The 19,610-nt window shown below is 32.5% G+C and overlaps 1 long non-coding RNA gene across 1 annotated transcript in view; it reads right to left on the bottom strand.

Annotated features, from left to right (window-relative positions):
* The window catches only part of LOC143055683 (uncharacterized), a 45,537-nt gene extending 32,506 nt beyond the window's left edge, over positions 1-13,031 (bottom strand). The window contains exon 1 of the long non-coding RNA XR_012972130.1: positions 12,805-13,031. This is a non-coding gene — a long non-coding RNA (uncharacterized LOC143055683). The remainder of the gene's footprint in view (positions 1-12,804) is intronic.
* Positions 13,032-19,610: the final 6,579 nt, after the last annotated feature.

Below are 19,610 nucleotides of genomic sequence, written 5' to 3'. Positions count from 1 at the left end.
CACATCGTTCACGAGTCTGGGTTTTAGTAGGTCTCGTTTTGCTTTATATCTACTATCATGTTAAAGTCTTTTATGACTGTTAACTTTTTTTCTCTCTATTGGTCTTTTTTTTTCATGTCTTTCTATATTCGAAAGAGATGAGCTATGAATTACTTATAGGGCCTAAATATGTTCAGAATAGATCTAAACATCCAGTAATGGACAGAATGTGCAGAATAAATACGGAAATAAAGAATAACGGTATAAAGGCAAAAATAAAGAATGTATGTGTAAAAATAAAAAAAAAAAGTATAATGGACAAACAAGATGAGAATAGACAAATATACGGTGTAAAAAAAAAAAATAGAATACAGAAATGAAGGACCTCAATCCGGACCCTTATTAATTGCCCCTTGGTTTAATCAATCTCAAGTGTTTGGTTTATTGTGAATATTACTTGGAAAAGTTGCAACATTGTTACAAATCGTGTCCTGATGTCACTCATTTATTTAAGGTTCGTGACGTTTGTAAGTAGCATTAGTATTAATTATAGTGTTATTTTACTGGTGCAATACCTCTTTCACGATAGTCAAACTGTGCAAACAGTTTATGACTGGTAATGCACAAAGGCGGTACATTTAAAGTAGAGCTACAATTATATTACAATGTATATCATTTGCTATCATTTATATAATATAAAAAGGCTTACTGGTGGATTATTGTTAATATCATATCTCATTTCTCAAAGCAACTTGGTAAATTATTTTCTTGTACCGCTCATTTATGGTGCAAGTGTCCTCATCTTATTATACAAGCTTACGGTATATTGATTTAGTTATGTCGTCCTCAGTTTACGTCATTTATATTATTTCAAATTTTTTGGCTGTTTTTTCTGACATTTTACACTTTTCTGCTTTTGATTCGCATGTTTCATATATCTGTATATTGCCTCGGCATCTTAACTGTTTGGCTCTTATGAATATGCGCAAACAGAACGTTTTGAGAATGATGCGATGATCTATGGTATGTAAAAGTAAGAAGATGTGGCAAGATTACCAATAAGACTCCCCTCTACCAGAGATGAAACGACGTAGCGGTTATCAACTAAAGGTCACCGTACGGCGGGTATTCGGCAATGTTTGCCAATGAGACAGCTATCTGCCGAAGAATACATGCGTAGATTACTGTAGATCACTGAACGACCTTCAAAATTTAGTCAAGTCAATGTCGTTAAGTAAACGTCCCGGGGTAAACCAATGTAACAGACCTTAACAAACCTTTGACCTGAAAGTCAGATTAAAGTGTGTACTAAAAAACGATCATGACAGACTATACACAAAGACACGTATAAGACAAGGGCTTACCTCTCCTGTCTTAATGAAGGCACAACAAGGAACGAAGCGAGGTTAAATATTGCATTATAACTTTTCTCTGGATTTTTAAGTAGTTGGTTTTTTCACCATTTTTCTTTGATCATTGCGTTGTCTTATATTGTAGTCTATAATTGATTCGTATTGCATACTTTTGTTTCCCATGTAGCTTTTTTTGCATAATCTTTAAAACGTCAAAATTCACTTAGTACCTAATGTTCTAGCCATACGTCGCAAATTGATCATTAAGTTGACATACTATCTTAGAACGTCTGTTATTGCTGTTGTCAACAGGTGCAGTCAAACAAAACATATATTTGTTTATATACTTGCATGTAAACATAGTTTATCTTAACAAACACAGAATGACTTTAACACTTTTCAAGACATTTTTTTACCACGCTTGACGGCCTAATGTCACATTAGATGGGAACTATTTGTACAGCGTATGTATATATAATTATACTATGGGTTAATGGCTGAGTAACAGTTATGTCATAACTGCTAATCGTTAGTAGTTATCAGAAAATTACAAAATGATTCAGGGCGGTGATTTGCAAAGTCAGCTTATTCTCATAATTAGTGTATGAACGACATTATGAACAAACCATCTGCCAAAACGAAGCAAGATCTCGTATATGTTATTTTTAAAGGATGAGGAAAATAAGCTGATTTGCCAATAGAAACCCTACCAGAACCGGAAGTTAACTAATATACTAATGAAGGGTAAGATGTACCTGCTCCACCAGTTAGACTCGTCGCGTTGTCCTTTTTATTTGAAAAAAGTGTGATAGCAGGATACAGTTTGTGAAGTCATTAAAGAAGAAATAAGGACACGGATAAAGACAGTTATGAAAATAGACTGAAATCATATGCTTCTTTAATTTGACCAAATTGTTTGGCGGATCTGATGTGGATTTTAACCCAAATTTGTTAGTTAACCCAACTCAGACATGTGACAATATGATTGCGACACAATGTCCTATAGACACCAACTAGTACATGTATCCTTGTTTTGATAGTTAACCTAAAAAACCTAGAAAATCAGTCAAAACTATATGACAGAGAAGATTTTTCAGATGTCGTCAATTCTTTGGTTTAATGCATTGCACTAATACTGTTTCAATCTTTCTCGATAATTTGTATTACATGTAGGTCAATTTTAAATTTAACCAAAACCTTGTTTCTGTAAAATAACCTTGTCATATCATTCGGCAATCCTCGGTAGAATCCGCGTTAGATGAGGGTACGGAATCGGCCGAGTTGAGACGAATGATTTTCATATATGAAAAACCTTCTCTTAGATTCAGATTAATCAATGTCGCCGAGAGAAAGGAGCGAGTTGTCGTCAGAAATCTCGTTGTCCAATGATATCTTATTCCAAACATTATATCGTTGAAGTATTGTAACATAACGTCCATTGACGAATATATCATGCGTTGCTTGCCAGTACTATTTAAGGAATGACTGTAATATTTTTTCTGTCTATGAAGACATAACATAAAAAATGTGGTGCACACTGGATAACGCACGTAGCGGGTTATTTAACAGTGTGTACCACATTTTTTATGTTATTTCGAATAGACAGAAAAAATGTTACAGTCATTTCTTATAATTTAATTCTAAATTCCATTTTAAACCGTAGAAAACCATGAAAAAACGTTGACGAAGTCACGGTCACATGACTGAGTTATGTCTGTGGGCTGATACCAAAATAACGTCAGCCAATCAGAAGACGCGGTACATCCAAAATTAAATTATTTATAGATGGTGAAGCTTGTATAATATAAAAATTAGAACATGTTGTATATGATTGCAAACGAGACAAGTTCACTCTTGACCATACAAAAAACTAACTATATGAAAGGTAAGAATAGTCAAAAGGTACCAGGATTATAATTTAGTAAGCCAGACGCGCGTTTCGTCTACATAAGACTCATCAGTGACGCTCATATCAAAATATTTATAAACCAAAACTAGTACGAAGTTGAAGAGCATTGAGGATCCAAAATTCCAAAAAGTTGTGCCAAATACGGCTAAGGTAAACTATAGGTCACCATATAAACTTCAACAATGAGCAAAACCCATACCGCAATGCAAGCAAAATTTTCGGCATTTAAACATCAGATAGTTTATGTAAACTAACCTAACTGACGAAGATTTGTAAAAGCACGACATACATGTAACATCAAAAATATTATTATGCTCCTTTATACAACTAGAGGATTATAGAAGTGAGATGTTTAGCTAGCTTTAAAACCAGGTTCAATCAACCATTTTCTACATTTAAAAATGCCTGTACCAATCAGGAATATGACAGTTCTTGTCCACTCGTTTTTGATGCGTTTTGTTATTTGATTTTGCCATGTGATTATAGACTTTCCGAATTGTTTTTCCTCTGAGTTCAGTATTTTTGTGATTTTACTTTTTAGCGGCTTATTATAGAGGATGGAATATCTACAAATGTGTCTAACAGCATATCCAATGAACAAACAAGTAAAATATAATATTCATGTTTCATTATCAAAGTTAAAAATTAGTATTTTTATAAAGAAAACTCAGAAATTCATGATACAGGAAACAACAACATAATGTAGAACTAAAACATAGTGATTTGGTGTAATTACATGCATTCAATGGCTTAGACACTGACGTCTGATTGAAATTTCGGATATTGTATTTCGAAATTCTAATTTCAAATTTTGAATTAACTAAAGATATTACATTTAGATTTCAAAGATATTCTTATTTATTTCAGTCTCTTTCATCCGTGTTCTTTTATATATTATTTGTGACTAGATGAAAGATACTCAAACGGTAATCGATTTTCACATGTGTCGTTTTCTTCATAGTAGATGTAAGTTCGCCAAAAAAAAAGTACGTTATTAGCTGATTAGCAAGTGTTTGAACATGAAAAGATAACCTCCCGCGATTTATCTACCTTCAAAGTTTATAACTGGTAATATCTGTCAAAATGATTTTTATAAGTTATCACATGGTAAGATTAACAATATGATAAAAACAAATTATTATTTTTTTATATAACTAACTTACAGCATACTGTAAAAAACGGTATTATTGAGCCTGTAATTCAGTAGTTGTCGTTTGCTGATGAGTTAAATATTTGTTTTTCGTTCATTTTTTGTACATAAATTAGGCCGTTAGTTTTCTCGTTTCGGGTCTTTTATAGCTGACTATGCGGTACAGGTTTTTCTCATTGATGATTGCCGTACGGTGGCCTATAGTTGTTAATTTCTGTATCATTTGGTCTCTTGTGGAGAGTTGTCTCATTGGTAATCATACCACATCTTCTTTTGTATATGCTACAGTGGTATTTAAAGGGAAAAGAGTATAAAAATTGTTCATATTATGACATTTATACCTTTCTATAGAAATTTGTTTCAAACAAAAATTCCATGCATGTACCATCATACTATATATGTATATTATGCTGAAGTTGTATATTACAAAACCGCTATACATTTACCATTCCTAATTCCATATAAATTACAAACACCATGTTTTAACAGTTTGCCCTTTTCATCCACTTAGGCTATTAGTTTATCCCAGCGTGTTTTATTTAAAAAAAAATAATGTTTATTTTCGAAATAAGCACAGAATCAGCATTATCTTAGTAAATTTTTAAAAGATAAAATAAAAGACAACTGTACATGCTGTGACGAAAATATTTCATATTCGAATATTATTGTGTTGCTTAGAAATAAATGTGGGAGGACTAGATGCTAGTATTTTATTAAATAAAACCTGTTTCAACGAATAATTTCCATATATTAGTTATTTTAACGGTGATGATAACTATGTTTGGGATTTACGTCAAGTTGCAAATATTACATGCATATTAGAATGAGAAGGAGATGTTAATGTGATATGCATATGATCCCTGCTATGTATTAGACACGTTGCTATTGCTAGTTCAGACGATAGGAAGACATTTCATCCTACGTGAAAACATTTTCCTGTCTTCCCCTTTATACAGCGTATTGGTATACTTCATTGGTAAGCAGAAAAAAACCCAATTTTCAAGTTATTGGTTTACACTTAAAGTGTTTCTAACTCTCCAGGTGGAAATGCTGCAACGATTTCGACATTGAAAGAAGTTACACAATTCAAATTGTATATTGTATAAGCAATGATATTATAGAAATCTTAATTCGTAAACGACTGTTAATAATACAACAGTAAAGACGATATATATTTTATACTAAATTCTACAAAGTTGGAAACATTTCTCGTACGATAAATAATTTAACATTTAACCAAAGGAAAATGAACAAAGTTATGTGTTTAATGTAAATTTCAAATCAGTTCGGAATGTCAACAAATATTTGTATTTGTACATGTCCATGTTAATGTCAAACACGTAAGTAGCAGAGTAAGTAGAATTGATTAAATTCTAACAGCAGGTCAACATACATATTATTGAAAATTGCTATAGCACATATGGTTAACATTGTACATAATTTGCTATTAAAGTACTTTAAAATTCTCCAAACATTCCAAAATGTTAAATTGTTGTTCTGGATGTGACATGATAGAAAAACAAAGAAAATGGGTATAAGTTCATGAACAACAAAAATAAAAAAAACACACAGAAACGGAACAGCGCTTTTATTGCTGTTAAGGTGGTACGTTACACTACAGGGAGATAACTCTGTAAAGTCAGCTAAACGTTTTAATTACGTTGTCTTGTAAAAAGAATTTTAAGCTTCTCAATGATCAAAATTGGTGTTTGTCAAATTGCTATATAACCAGTGTATTTTTTCTGACAAAACGGTTGGTTCAAAATTTTTTCATATTTTAATATTTTTGTTAAAGGGTCAAAGTAAATACTTTGACAAAATTTTATGAAAATTAAAAGAGCCAAATTAATTTTAGTGAAAGTGTTGGGTACCACCTTAATATATAAACAGATGTGGTATGATTGCAAATGAGAAAACTCTTTACAAGAGTCAAAATGACACATAAATTGGTAATAGTTATAGGTCACCGTATAGAATTCGACAATGAACATACCGCACAGTCGGCTAAAAAAGACCCCGAAATTACAAAATTAATGTTTAACAATTCAAACTCCACAGATGATGTTTACAAATATCTATTTTCAGAACAGCCTAAACATTTTGAATAAAGCTTTCAATGTTGAAATGTGTCGTTGTAAAAGAGTGCTTACTAGTTTAATGAATTGCAAATGAGGTTGAACTAATATCATTTAAAAAAAAAAAGATGCCGACAGCTTTTAATATACAGTGGTGTTTGTAAGGTATTAAAGATATTTCGTAGTGGCAGAATATGAGCTGACTTATTAACGAAAGTTATATACAAAATAGATAACAAGAGCATCCTTAGCGCTACAGTAAAAAACATGTCGTTTGGTAATTGCGGTTAATGCATGAAGATAGAGAGAATCGGAAAAGACAACTTTTGATATGATTGTAATAAGGGTACTCTTAATAAAAAATAGATTAAGCACGTGCACTTCAAAGATGATAAGTAAAGAAAATATTGTAAGTCTATATAAAAATCTCGTGTGATCCACTACTTAAAACAACACAAACTAATGTTTATTTAACTATAACTATTAAGTATGATCAGTATTACAACTGTCAGCATGGCTTTCGATTGGATTGTTCCAATTTACAGAACATTATTCATCAAGTACCTATAGATGTGCGAAAAGATTAAACCAATTCTAAAGGTTATTATAGTATGAGTGTACGGTATATGAAGTTAATAAACACTGTGTATATAGATAGCAGAGTTATCATTAACTAAAAGAACTATAAAAAAAAATGTGATTTTGGGGTATAAAAACTAAAATGATACAGTGAATTTTGAATTCCTGGAAAGCGTATTCCATTTCTACTGTATTTAATCATTTATAGTCTCTCTAATATAAAAAAAAAGAAGATGATTGTCAACGAGACAACTCTCCACAAGAGCCAAAATGACACAGAAATTAACACCATACGGCCTTCAACAATGAGCAAAGCCCATACTGCATAGTCAGTTATAAAAGGTTCCGGATAGACAAATGTAAAATAATTCAAACGAGAAAAACTAAAGGCCTAATCTATGTACAAAAAATGAACGAAAAACAAATATGTAACACATCATCAAACGATATGAAACCACTGAAATACAGGCTCCTGACTAGGGACAGGCACATATATACATAATGTGGCTGGGTTACATGTAAACATGTTAGCGGGATCCCAACCCTCCCCCTAACCTCAAACAGTCTATCTTTCTCTCTCATTCCACTCACGTCAGGCTTTTATTTTGTCATCGGTCTCGTCAGTAGAACTCGAACCATCTCAGAAAACATAAATTATTTCAGTTCGTCATGATTAATTTGCTCTATGTTTTAGACAACTCGTATAAAATACCTATGGGAATAATGTGATACGCATTCCATCTACATCGGACTCATCGTTTGAGCTCGAATCAAAATAATTGGGAAGCTGAACCAATAGTTTAAACACATTAAAACCGATATTTTCTCAATTTGAGTGTGTATGTTACATTGTAGTTCCATACTGTCATACCTACACTGTATACCGCTGCCAAATATTTTACCATTCCGAAGCACCTGAGATCACCCCCAGTTTTTTGTGGGGTTTGTGTTGCTTCGTCTTTAGTTGTCTATTTTATTTCCTGTGTATATATACTAGTATAATATGTCTGTGTGTCTTTTTCCTTTTTAACAATGGCGTTGTCAGTTTATTTGCGATTTATGAGTTTGAGTGTCTTTAGCCCCTCTTTGACTGGTTCAAATATCTATTTCATGGACCACTTAAATTACTAAATTGTATTGAATTTTGAAATTCAACAATTCTAAACCATTAAGCTCGTTGCTGTATAATCTGAAATGTGTCATATGACTTAACATGTGTCAAGTACAACACTGTGACACGTATAATCTGATCATTCTTACTCCTACAATTACTGGGTGTCGTTTGCTGTATGACATTGTATTAAATTAGTTATTAATATCAATACTTAGATATAATTGTTCCTATAATTGACATTACATCACAATACTGCTTATTTCATCTATAGATGTGTATGACATGTATTCTATATATTCACGGTCAACATCTGCAACTGAACAATCAATTGGGATCATGGCAGATGTCAAATTCGTGATGAATTTGAATAAAACATAAGTGTTATGCTATAGTTATGTTTAAATCTTACTGTGTTTGCAATAAATGTAGTTATTTTAAAGTCAAATGGAAAAGCGTGTTTTCACATAATGAATAAATCTTCTATTTTCTTTCCTCTGACGTCATAAACATGTACTTTTTTTTTCACTTTTAAAAACATAAATCATGATAATTCTATAAGTTTTGATAACCTTATCTTCCAACAAGTCATCTAAGGACCCCCACCTACTTGTTATGCTCAACGTCTGTGTGATCTTAGCAAAAAGACTCAAACGGATCTTTTATTCCATGTATCAGATATTTAACAATTTTGTGAACATTATCTATTTGTCATCTGATATATCTATTGAGCTGAATGTTGCGTCATTAAATAATTGCGTCATGCCCACCGTTTCGGTCTTCTCTTTTCATTCTTTTCCACCAACGGCTACATTCTACGGAAGCCGGTTAGTGTCAGGGTGGAGTTTTATTATTAAGTCGTTATAACGACTTAGCTAAGTTGTTATATCGACTTTACTAAGTCGTTAAACCAAGTTAGGTAAGTTGTTATATAACGAGGTAGATATGATAAGTCGTTATAACAACTTAGCTAAGTCGTTACAACGACTTAAAAAATAAAACCCCACCCTGACACTAACCGGCTTCCGTAACATTCCATATGTATACATGTACACGAAATCAAACAAATATGTAAAACCTATCCATTTTCTTAGCAGAAATATTTATTCAGTACACTTTATCGTTAAACAATCTTACAGTCATTCCTTATAAATTATTTGCAGATTCCATTCAGGCAAAATCAGGAAAAAAAGTTGATGACGTCATGATTTTTTTAAAATTAGACAAAAGTATTTATATGAGCTGATAGAAAAAATACTAACAGCAAATCAGAGGACGTGTTGCTTCAAAAAACAAATTATTAAGATACAACAAAAGACAACCACTGAGTGACACACTTCTTGGTTTAGTGAGACTCATGAGCAAGAATGAAAGCTTACTAGACTTAATGCAGCTGTATCATGGGCATTATGCTGGTTGTCCTTACAATGACCTTTATTTCTCTGCAGGAGCATTTGTATAACATCTGGGCGAATAATGCAGATCTTCCTATAATCAATAGAGTCGTTTAAAATGGAAATAAAAAATCATTGTTATCTTAATATAAATATTTTACAGTTATTGTATAATCCTTGATGGGAAGGCGTAGAATTATTTATATTAAAGACGTTTTTTTCTTATTTAACATACTTGAATGTAAAGCGTCATATCTGTTCGAAATAAAAGCCAACTCTATTAAACAGCATCTTCAGTATATTATCTTAAGTGATTAAATATCCTCAGCATTACAAAACTGACAATACACTTCAAACAAGTGCTCATAATCACTTCAAGTTATTGTTTGAGTGTGCGAATGCCCATTGTAGAATTGTAGTTTTAAATATGACGATATGTTTAAAAATTTCCAATTAAACTTTATTAAATGAAAATTAGATGGTATATAAGCTAATCTTATCACTATTTTCAAAACATTTACCCCTAGTTTTTTGGGGGGTTCGTGTTGTTTATTCTTTAGTTTTCTATGTTGTGTCGTGTGTGCTGTTGTTTGTTTGTCTTTTTCATTTTTAGCCATGGTGTTGTCAGTTTGTTTTAGATTTATGAGTTTGACTGTCCCTTTGGTATCTTTCGTCCCTCTTTTACATCTTACTGCCCTTTTTAGCATGAAATACTGGTTCGATGCAATGCAAAATAACAATAAAATGCCGCACTAAATCTGGGGTTGTGGGATGTCAGAGCACGTCCCGTATCAAAATGGATGCGCCGCTTCGTTGCTTCTAATTTATATGGTACATGCAGTGTAATAATAAAGATATGTGATATGATTACTAATGAGACAATTGAAATATCTACCAAATCTCCAATGAAGTGGATTTAAGCAATTATAGGGAACCGTAAGATCGGCATTCAACAACGACAAATAGCCATACCGTATTTGTATGCATTGTCTACAAGTCGTTGTGTAACAATTTCGATATTACTATAATATATAATTTATTTCGTGTAATTTGCATATTAAGTAAAGAGCATTTTTGTACATATATATATCTTAACTTTATTTTATTATAAAACATTTTTTAAGAAATATGTAGAAAGGAAGATATTAAGGAAAGTGGACTTAGTAATTATAAAAAAAAAAAAACCGCCCAGACCTACCTAGTATGAAAGCAAAATAATGCCAAGAAAATCCGTACCCATCTAATCGCAATGAAAACGTTAAAAAACTGATCTACACCGCCTTAATGTTGCCTTAAAACAAGATCAAAGAACAGGAACGACCATTATGAGAGACAAAATATCATAAAAGAAGTTTTGATTAAATAGATACACCTACCACTTCTAGAATTTCAAAGAAAAAGGTATGATACGTGTTATGTGCAATTACCAATCATATACTATCCTATAAAACTTTATTAATTTAACGCCTCATATCTTTGTTATAGAATTAACGTAATTTATTCCACACAAAAGCGTAATAAAATTTCTGCACCAAAGGCAATATATGATGAAAATAATGAACAGAAGGATTGATTCGTTCCAAAATTTTAGTATAATAAATTTCGTTTCGAGTTAAGTTCAACCTCGAATCAGTTTCTGCATACCAATCGCGTTATTTCAACGCAATTCAAAGAAAGGCATATCAGGATTGCTAATAGTCCATTTTGATTTAAAATGTAAAAACAAAAAATTACAACGACTAGACAAAACAACAACTTACTAAAAACTATACAGTAAATTACAGATCAAGCAACTCAAACCACGTGACTCAAACCCACCCAAACTGGGAGTGACTGGGAGCTTCGGAAGGGTAAACAGCACCTCTCCGGTTAGTAACACTTTTTGTTTTATTCTTTGTAAATACACATTTGACGATTACTTTAGTCGCATTTAGAACTGTCACCATTGAGAAACAGTGAACGGAATTTCGGTAACCTTAAATGGAGCACAATCGTCTATCCTTGGAAATCTGCGAAACAGTCCGCTATTCCATAATGGTCAACGAAATGAAGATGGCGCCCATAAATTTTCGTAGAAATAAAATTACATTAAATGTTTAACTGTCTTACTACGAAATGTTTACGTATATATACATGTATGTATTAATAGTATCTTGAATTAATAGACCTGTTAATTCAGGATGTATATTGTCTATACGACGGCTTAACATTATTATTCAACATCACTTGTTTACATGCAATTTAAATATTGATCTATGTAAATGCGAACGAGATACATATTTTGAATTACACAATTAAGAGAAAAAAAAAATGAAAATGATTTATAAATGCATCACGTTTTTTTATAGATCATGACAGAACCAATCACTGTCATTATCGGGGACTCTTAATATACAAATAAGGAGATATTGAGTGATTGCAAATGAGACAACTCTCAATCAGTGACTAATTGATGTAGGAGTTAGCGAGTGTATATTTTGTTGGTCACCGTATGGTCTCCAACAATGATCCAAATGTATTCCGCAGTGTATGTTATAAAAGGATCCTAAATGACAATAGTAAAACAAATCAAATTAAACGACCTGATTTATGTACAAAACAATAAACGAAACGCAATCTATTTTTGTTAATTTTTGTGTCATTTATTCTCTTCAATAGAGTGGTCTTATTTGCCATACCCGTAGCCAGTGGGGGGGGGGGGGGGGGGTTCGGACTTGAAATCAAATAAGCTCTGTTAAAGTCAACGTTGTGACTGTTAAAGTCGAGTTCATGAGTCCAACGACCCCCCCCCCCCCCCTTGGAAATTCCTGGCTACGGGCAATAATACCTCATCTTCTTAAAATGATATACACCAACAAACGACAACCACTGAGTTACAGGCTAGATCTGGTGTTTAGAATGAAAATATGTAGTTTTCTCCGTAAAAAGTTTGACTTAAATAGGAAAAGCCGAAAGATGTTCACGAAATAAAAAGGATATTTTTTTCAATAAGTTAAATAGTATTTATAAAAAAAAGCACTGTTATTGCAGGGACACACACAAACAAAATTTTACAATTAGAATTGATCGCAAGGTTACACTGAATTGTTCATAACTTACGATTGGTTTTCCTGCAAAGTTTTGTGAAATGAGTCGCGTGTCTTTATCTTCATGATAATAAAAAATATAAACAATTTGAATATGACTACATGTAAGAGATAAAAAAAAGTGTCTAAAGATAATATAACACAGGATAGATAAAAACAAAAATCTTACCTTAGTGACAATCCGAAAAAGGGTAACAAAATAATAATAAGCTCCATCGTTTTTCTTTACACAAACTAATAAAATCCTATATTCAAAATGTAATTAGTTATTCATAATCAATCTACTATTATCCTACTACAACAGCTAAACAGCTCTCTTCTACAAAGGCGAGAAAAGTGATCATTCACTGCTGAATCGTAGTGTCGTAACGATAAGCGCAATCATCATATATTAGTGATGAGATTTATACTATTTGGCATGGTACACGAAGCCAATGAATTTATCTCGTCGATTTATCTGTATTTATATATTTATCTGTCTACTTATACTTAACAAGTGTGTTGATTTTCGTTTATATTTCATACAAGAACGCTAGTGTCGGATGAAGAAATTAAGATGTAATATTTGTTTAATGTTTTACTTATGGACCATAAAAACGGGTGGTCTTCTGTCTTGTTTATTCATTTACTTTTATAGACTGTCTTTATTATTCAAAATGTTCTTACTATGAAGCTTAATAGTACATTTTGTACTATATATTACTGTAATGTCTAAATCAGGAACTCTATATTGAATTTGTTTGAAATATTTGCCACTGGATGTTAAACAACACCAATTAATTAGTCAAAGTAGCAAAGAAATGATAACTGCTCGAAATGAATTGTTTAGCTTTGTGTTACAGAGTTGTTGTTGGTTTAATTTTATTACGTTCTTTGTTTAGTCATACATTTGGTTGAGGGAGATAACTCTTTAAATCAGTTAAGCGTTTGTAAAAGTCAAGTTCATCAATGTTTTTTAAGCATTTACCTGAAACAGATTAAAAATAATCTATGTAACCTAGAAGCTTAGAATATGTTTTTGAAAATGGTTGACACAAACGTACTGATGATTTTAAGAGTTATTCCCCTTAACCTAGGTCTACCTCCTTAAATGGTATCTGAAACGTTTTGCTAATTTTTTAATGTGATTGCTTGATTCCGCTTCTCCGTGGACTCTGTTGGCTAGTCGTCTTTGGGGAAAGTTTCACCTCTCATCATTTCATACTTGTAGCGAAATTAAAATAATAATAAAGCAAATTTATTACATGTAGTTGTCTCATTGGCATTGCACAATAATGGCATTGAAGCAAGATCGTAACAACTATATAACAACTTCACATATGTTGAAAAGTCATTTAGTACTTTGTCCTTTATTAAAGCAATAAATGATGACAAACGAAATGAGCAGGATGACTTGTCATAAATGAACTAAAAAATGAGTACAGATAAACGTATTCACCATGTCAATGATGAACTCAATTCTCTTGAGTACAGATAAACGTATTGAGCATACACCTGTGACATATTGAACCATGCTATTTATCGACTACTTGTGAAACTATTTCATCAAGGGAAATTAATTGATTATCTCATCAGTTCATATAGCTGTGCATCACATTTGAAATATAATGATAATTGCAATTTTTCTGGCAAAATATTGAAATAAATTGTTTCTGGTGGTATCATTGAGCAACTGACGAGCAGACGGCTGCTATAATTGTTAAATCACCGCGTTTCATGTATGCTATGTAAGAGATTTCGGTTAATCATTTAGAAATTATTGAACCTACCTTTAAGCTACCAAAAAAAAACCTCATCAAAAATATCCGGATTATAATCTTTTACACCAGGCGCGCATTTCGTCTGTTAGAAACTCATCAGTGACGCTCTTATCAAATAAGTGGAAAGATCAAATAAAGTATGAAGTTAAATAGCATTCAGGGTTATATGGTATGTGTACATGTAACACTTATCAATTCAAAGTTTTAAAAAAATTTGAAATTTTAGATTTTTGAAATTTTGATCAAAGTTTTAAAATATCAAAATTTCAAATTGTGTAAAAGTTTTGAAATTTTGAAATTTTAACCAAATTATTAAAATATTAAAATTCTAAATATTGTTTTTAAATTTGATAGTTTAGGATTTTGATCAAACTTCTAAAATATTAAACCTTACGTGCAATTTTGATTATTTCACTTTTTGAAAGTTTGATTTTTTAAATATTTGATTAAAATATCAAAAATAGTAAAGGGGCGAAAAGAGGGGTACCTGTAAAAAGCGAAACGAAATAAAAGCGGAACGAAACGAAACAATATGAATTGAAAACATACTGATACTTAAAAGTTAATGTATGAAATAAAACCACAGACAGACTGTTGTAAGCGGTGAAAAAATGGATGACAAAATAAATGTTTCTCAAAAGAAGAGAATTCATTTCAAAACAAGACGTATTACGGATCTGATATTGGCCATTTTACTTGCTGGTTTTTCTAGCACCCATGGATATAAAAAGAAACAGGAGTAACAGTAAAAACTGAACAACTCGTAGTAGGTCAAATAGTATGTTTAGGTTGAGCATGTATATATATTTTCTACTGAACTCTTTAAAAGCAATAGAAAGGCTCAAAACACGGTGTATTATCTCTTTTGATTTCAATTTTTTTCTGTTTTGCTCTACGACTTCTTACTTTCTGCAATCATGTTGGCTAAAGAATACATCATTCCATGTACATTATGAATGATCATCTTTAATGTTTTAATCTGTTCTTTGTAAGTTGTTGGCCCTTAATATTCAGCTTTGAGCGTTTCCTAAGAAGGTCGATTCAGAAAAGCGCTTCGGTCGTAACTTTTAACGTTGTTTTCATTTTTATCGTTACATGACGATTGTAATTATATTGCCTTGTATCAATGATTTTAGTTAATATATTTTTTTGGTACGGTAGGAATACTGAATGCATGGTGTCCCAATTAAGGTTGTGCTAGTCTACAATGTTGGAGGTTTTTTATATATATTTATATCTTATTTACGTTGAAATTAAGAGTACTAAGACCAAATATTAGTAGATTGGAGCCGAGATACCGTTACAAGGTATCTACATAAACTCATCATAGATGGATACCGGGATATAAATTTTGCCGGTTTTTGCGCCAGACGCGCGTTTCGTCTACAAAATACTTATCAGTGACGCTCGATTCCAATTAAGTTAAAAAGGCAAATAAAGTCAAATAAAACTAAAAAGGCCAAATAAATTAAACGTTTATATCAAACTTATAGCTCTGGTTTTGTAAAAGTTGAAACCATTCATATCATATATAAACGTATACCATAAACATTATTTTCAGCATTCATATGTATGTAATAGTTGCCGCTGTACTACATTAAGCGCCCATCTATCTATTTGTAGGTGTCGGCATTTTGACAATTGAAAATTCTTTTCAAATTAAAGTTTATATCAGCGATATACTTAATAAAATTGTTAGCGCTTCGACAAAACAACAACACCCCACTTTTAAAGTTAAATGGTTGCTCCCTTATAGACAACGTTTGGACTGGTTATCATATACGTACATGTAGCTCCATTATGGGTCCTAGATCAACCACTGTTTTTAAATAGTAAATAAAAGGAAAGGGATTTTTTTGTATATATAAAGGGATATTATTGTTCCGTATTTGCATTTTGTTATTTGAACATTTTTAAGATATCGTACGACAATCGACTTTTAGCAAACTAAAAGAACACAGGTACATCCAGCCAGAATGGGGCGTGTAAAGAGAAGCCACAGTGTCAGCTGCATGATGGATTATTCCATATTTGGACATACACCATTTCTCTCGAAAAACCAGTACAATGTAAAACGCTGAATTTTAAGTAAAGAATTCAACTACGGAACGCTGAAAACTGAAATTTGAAAGTCAAGAAAAATAAGAACCGAAAAAAATTGAAGAGGTGTTTGGCCAAAGTGAAGTTAAAACATATCAAAATCCATCTATAAGGGCTACTGTGTCCGAGGGAGTTAAATCCTAAGTTTCTTAGTAATTTGTACGTAAACAACCTATTTTAAATTATCGATTTTTTGTTGCCAGTGACGCATATTTCATGTATGTTCAAAAACAAATTAGCAATAAATACAACAGGGAGAGAGTGTGCATAATGAAGACATAACCTTTCAATCAGTTTCATGAATTGAGGTCTGGGGCTGGCGTATGTCAGTAACTGTTAGCTTTATATATAGTAGTCCTTTGCTAATTTATTATCATTGTCATTTTGATTAGTTTCGTTTGTCTCCTATTCTGACATAGGACTTGTATTTCTTTTAAAGTGCGTTTTACTGTTCGTATTACTGTGTGTTTTTCATTCTTTATTGGGTAGAGGTATAGAGGAGGGTTGTGATCTCACGGAACAAGTTTAACCCCGTCGAATTTGTGCGCCTGTCCCAATTCAGGAGCCTCTGTCCTTTTAAGTCTTGTATGCTTTTAATTTTAGTTCATTGTTATATTTTGAAGTTTAGTATGACGTCTATAATCACTAAACCAGTACACGTTTTTGTCTAGGGGCCAGCTGAAGCGCGCCTAGTACAACGTTCATTGCGACGCTATACATTAAGAATTCCTTCCGTGTTATTTCTTGGAACTGAAATAAATCATAAAAGGCAATTTATCATCGTCATGCAATCGATAAAAAAGAAAACAAAACGTTTAAAGTTGCATGCGACCGATGCGCTTTTTTTGGATCTACCTTCATCAGGAACGTCAAAAAGGCGAATAATACTAGTTTGGTTTACTGCGAGTTGGTCAGTTTTCACTGTTACTTCTAAATGTTGGGCACTGGGAACACCACATAGCTCTGAATTATTTATCTCAAACGCTAACCTTATATGAGATATTTAAATCAACTTATTTAATTCAGGTTTAAATAGGATTAACAACATTTTTTTTGATACTAGTCAACAAAAGAAACGATACAAGATAAATTTCGTCAAAACTTTTATATTTTTCAATTTGAAGTGTCCGTAGGAGTTTATTCTTGTTGTTAACGTCAAAAAGCATCTGTCAATTCTTTTCCTTTTTTAAAATTCCGAAACGAATACGACGAAAATTGAGAATGTTATTTTTCGGCCGGTAGTCGAGTTCACCGTGAATCAATGAAGCATTTAAATTGTTTGTTGTCAATAACTAGCCTACTGCATCAGGTAAACAATTTGCCATCTTAAAAAATTGGAAACAAATACAGAAATTTATACCACGGTTACTTCAAAATGAACGCGAACAAGCTGTTGGCATGATCAGAGCTGTGATGACGCACGCTGACGTCGCAAATCATTTTACGTGGCAAGAATAACAGTATCAAGATTGATGATTCGTATGAGGCAAACTGGCTCAACAAATGATCGACCACGTAGCGGCAGACCCCATGAGACGTCACAACGTCAAGACCGCGCGATACGTGTTTCGCACTTGCGCAACCGTACATTTAATGCAGAAAATACAGCCCGAGGAATACCTGGACGTCACAACAACAGAATTTCGGGTCAGACAGTTCGTCGAAGACTCAGAGCGCATGGACTTCGTTCTAGGCGTATATTGAAAGGGCCGCTCTTTAAACAGCGTCATAGGGCGGCAAGACTTGAATGGGCGCGTGCAAGACGACGTTGGAGGTTGCACACTTGGCAACATATCCTTTTTACAGATGAGTCCCGATTTGCTCTCCGTTTTAGTGATGGACGCCTGAGAGTATACCGTAGGCAAGGTGAACGTTTTTCGGATCCTTGTGTCATGGAAACGGATCGTTTCGGAGGCGGAAGTGTGATGGTATGAGGTGGAATATGTCACAATGGACGCACACAGTTGAAAATAATTGATGGTAACTTGAACGCTTTCAGATATAGGGACGAAGTGCTTAACCCTATTGTTCTGCCATTTATCCGCCAACGCGGTTTCAACCATGTTTTCCAACAGGATAACGCTAGATGCCACGTGGCAAGGATTTGTATGCAGTATTTTGAACAAAACCATATTCGAGTACTCCCGTGTCCAGCATTATCTCCGGATCTTTCTCCTATAGAACATTTATGGGATCAACTTGGTAGACGTGTTCGAGAAGGGCAAAATCCACCGGAAACGCTACAAGACTTGCGTTTAGGTCTCATACGGGAGTGGAACAATATCCCCCAAGCCAACATTATGACTTTGATTGGATTTATGCGTCGTATAGGTGTGAAGCTGTGGTTGCTGCGAGAGGCGGGCATACTCGCTATAAAATTCCGCAAATTGAAAATCCGGACAATGATTTTGATCCGTCCGTATTCGGACCAGGAACTGTCTGGAACGTTGTTTTTTGTTACTGTGTCACAAAGAACGTTAATGAAAACATATTTTATTTTTTTGGTTATTGTTTTCTTATAAACGGTAAAATATTATTTTTGATTAAAGTCTTGTATCGTTTCTTTTGTTGACTAGTATATGTTTTATATATAAAAAAAAGGCTTTTTCTTTCCATAATTTGTTTTGTAATTAAAAATGATTTGATATATTTCGTGCTATTTATTTATAACTAAGAATGATTGTTATCAGAGCCGTGTTTACATCAGTGTTTACAGGTACCCCTCTTTTCGCCCCTTTACTATTTTTGATATTTTAATCAAAAAATTAAAAAATCAAACTTTCAAAAAGTGAAATAATCAAAATTGCACGTTAGGCTTAGTATTTTAAAAGTTTGATCAAATTCCTAAACTATCAAATTTATAAACGATATTTAGAATTTTAATATTTTAATAATTTGATTAAAAATTTCAAAATTTCAAAACTTTTACACAATTTGAAATTTTGATATTTTAAAACTTTGATCAAAATTCCAAAAATCCAAAGTTTCAAAACTTTTTAAAACTTTGAATTGATAAGTGTTACACGGACTCTATATATTCTGGAAGGTTTGGACAAATACTACTAAGGTAATCTACTGCTTTGGTAGAAAAAAAAACAATTTAGAAAACAAAAAC

Source organism: Mytilus galloprovincialis, chromosome 12, assembly GCF_965363235.1.
Source record: "Mytilus galloprovincialis chromosome 12, xbMytGall1.hap1.1, whole genome shotgun sequence".
Lineage (NCBI taxonomy): Eukaryota > Metazoa > Mollusca > Bivalvia > Mytilida > Mytilidae > Mytilus > Mytilus galloprovincialis.
The sequence above is the reverse complement of the archived record's forward strand: the minus strand, read 5'-3'. Positions and strand labels throughout refer to the sequence as shown.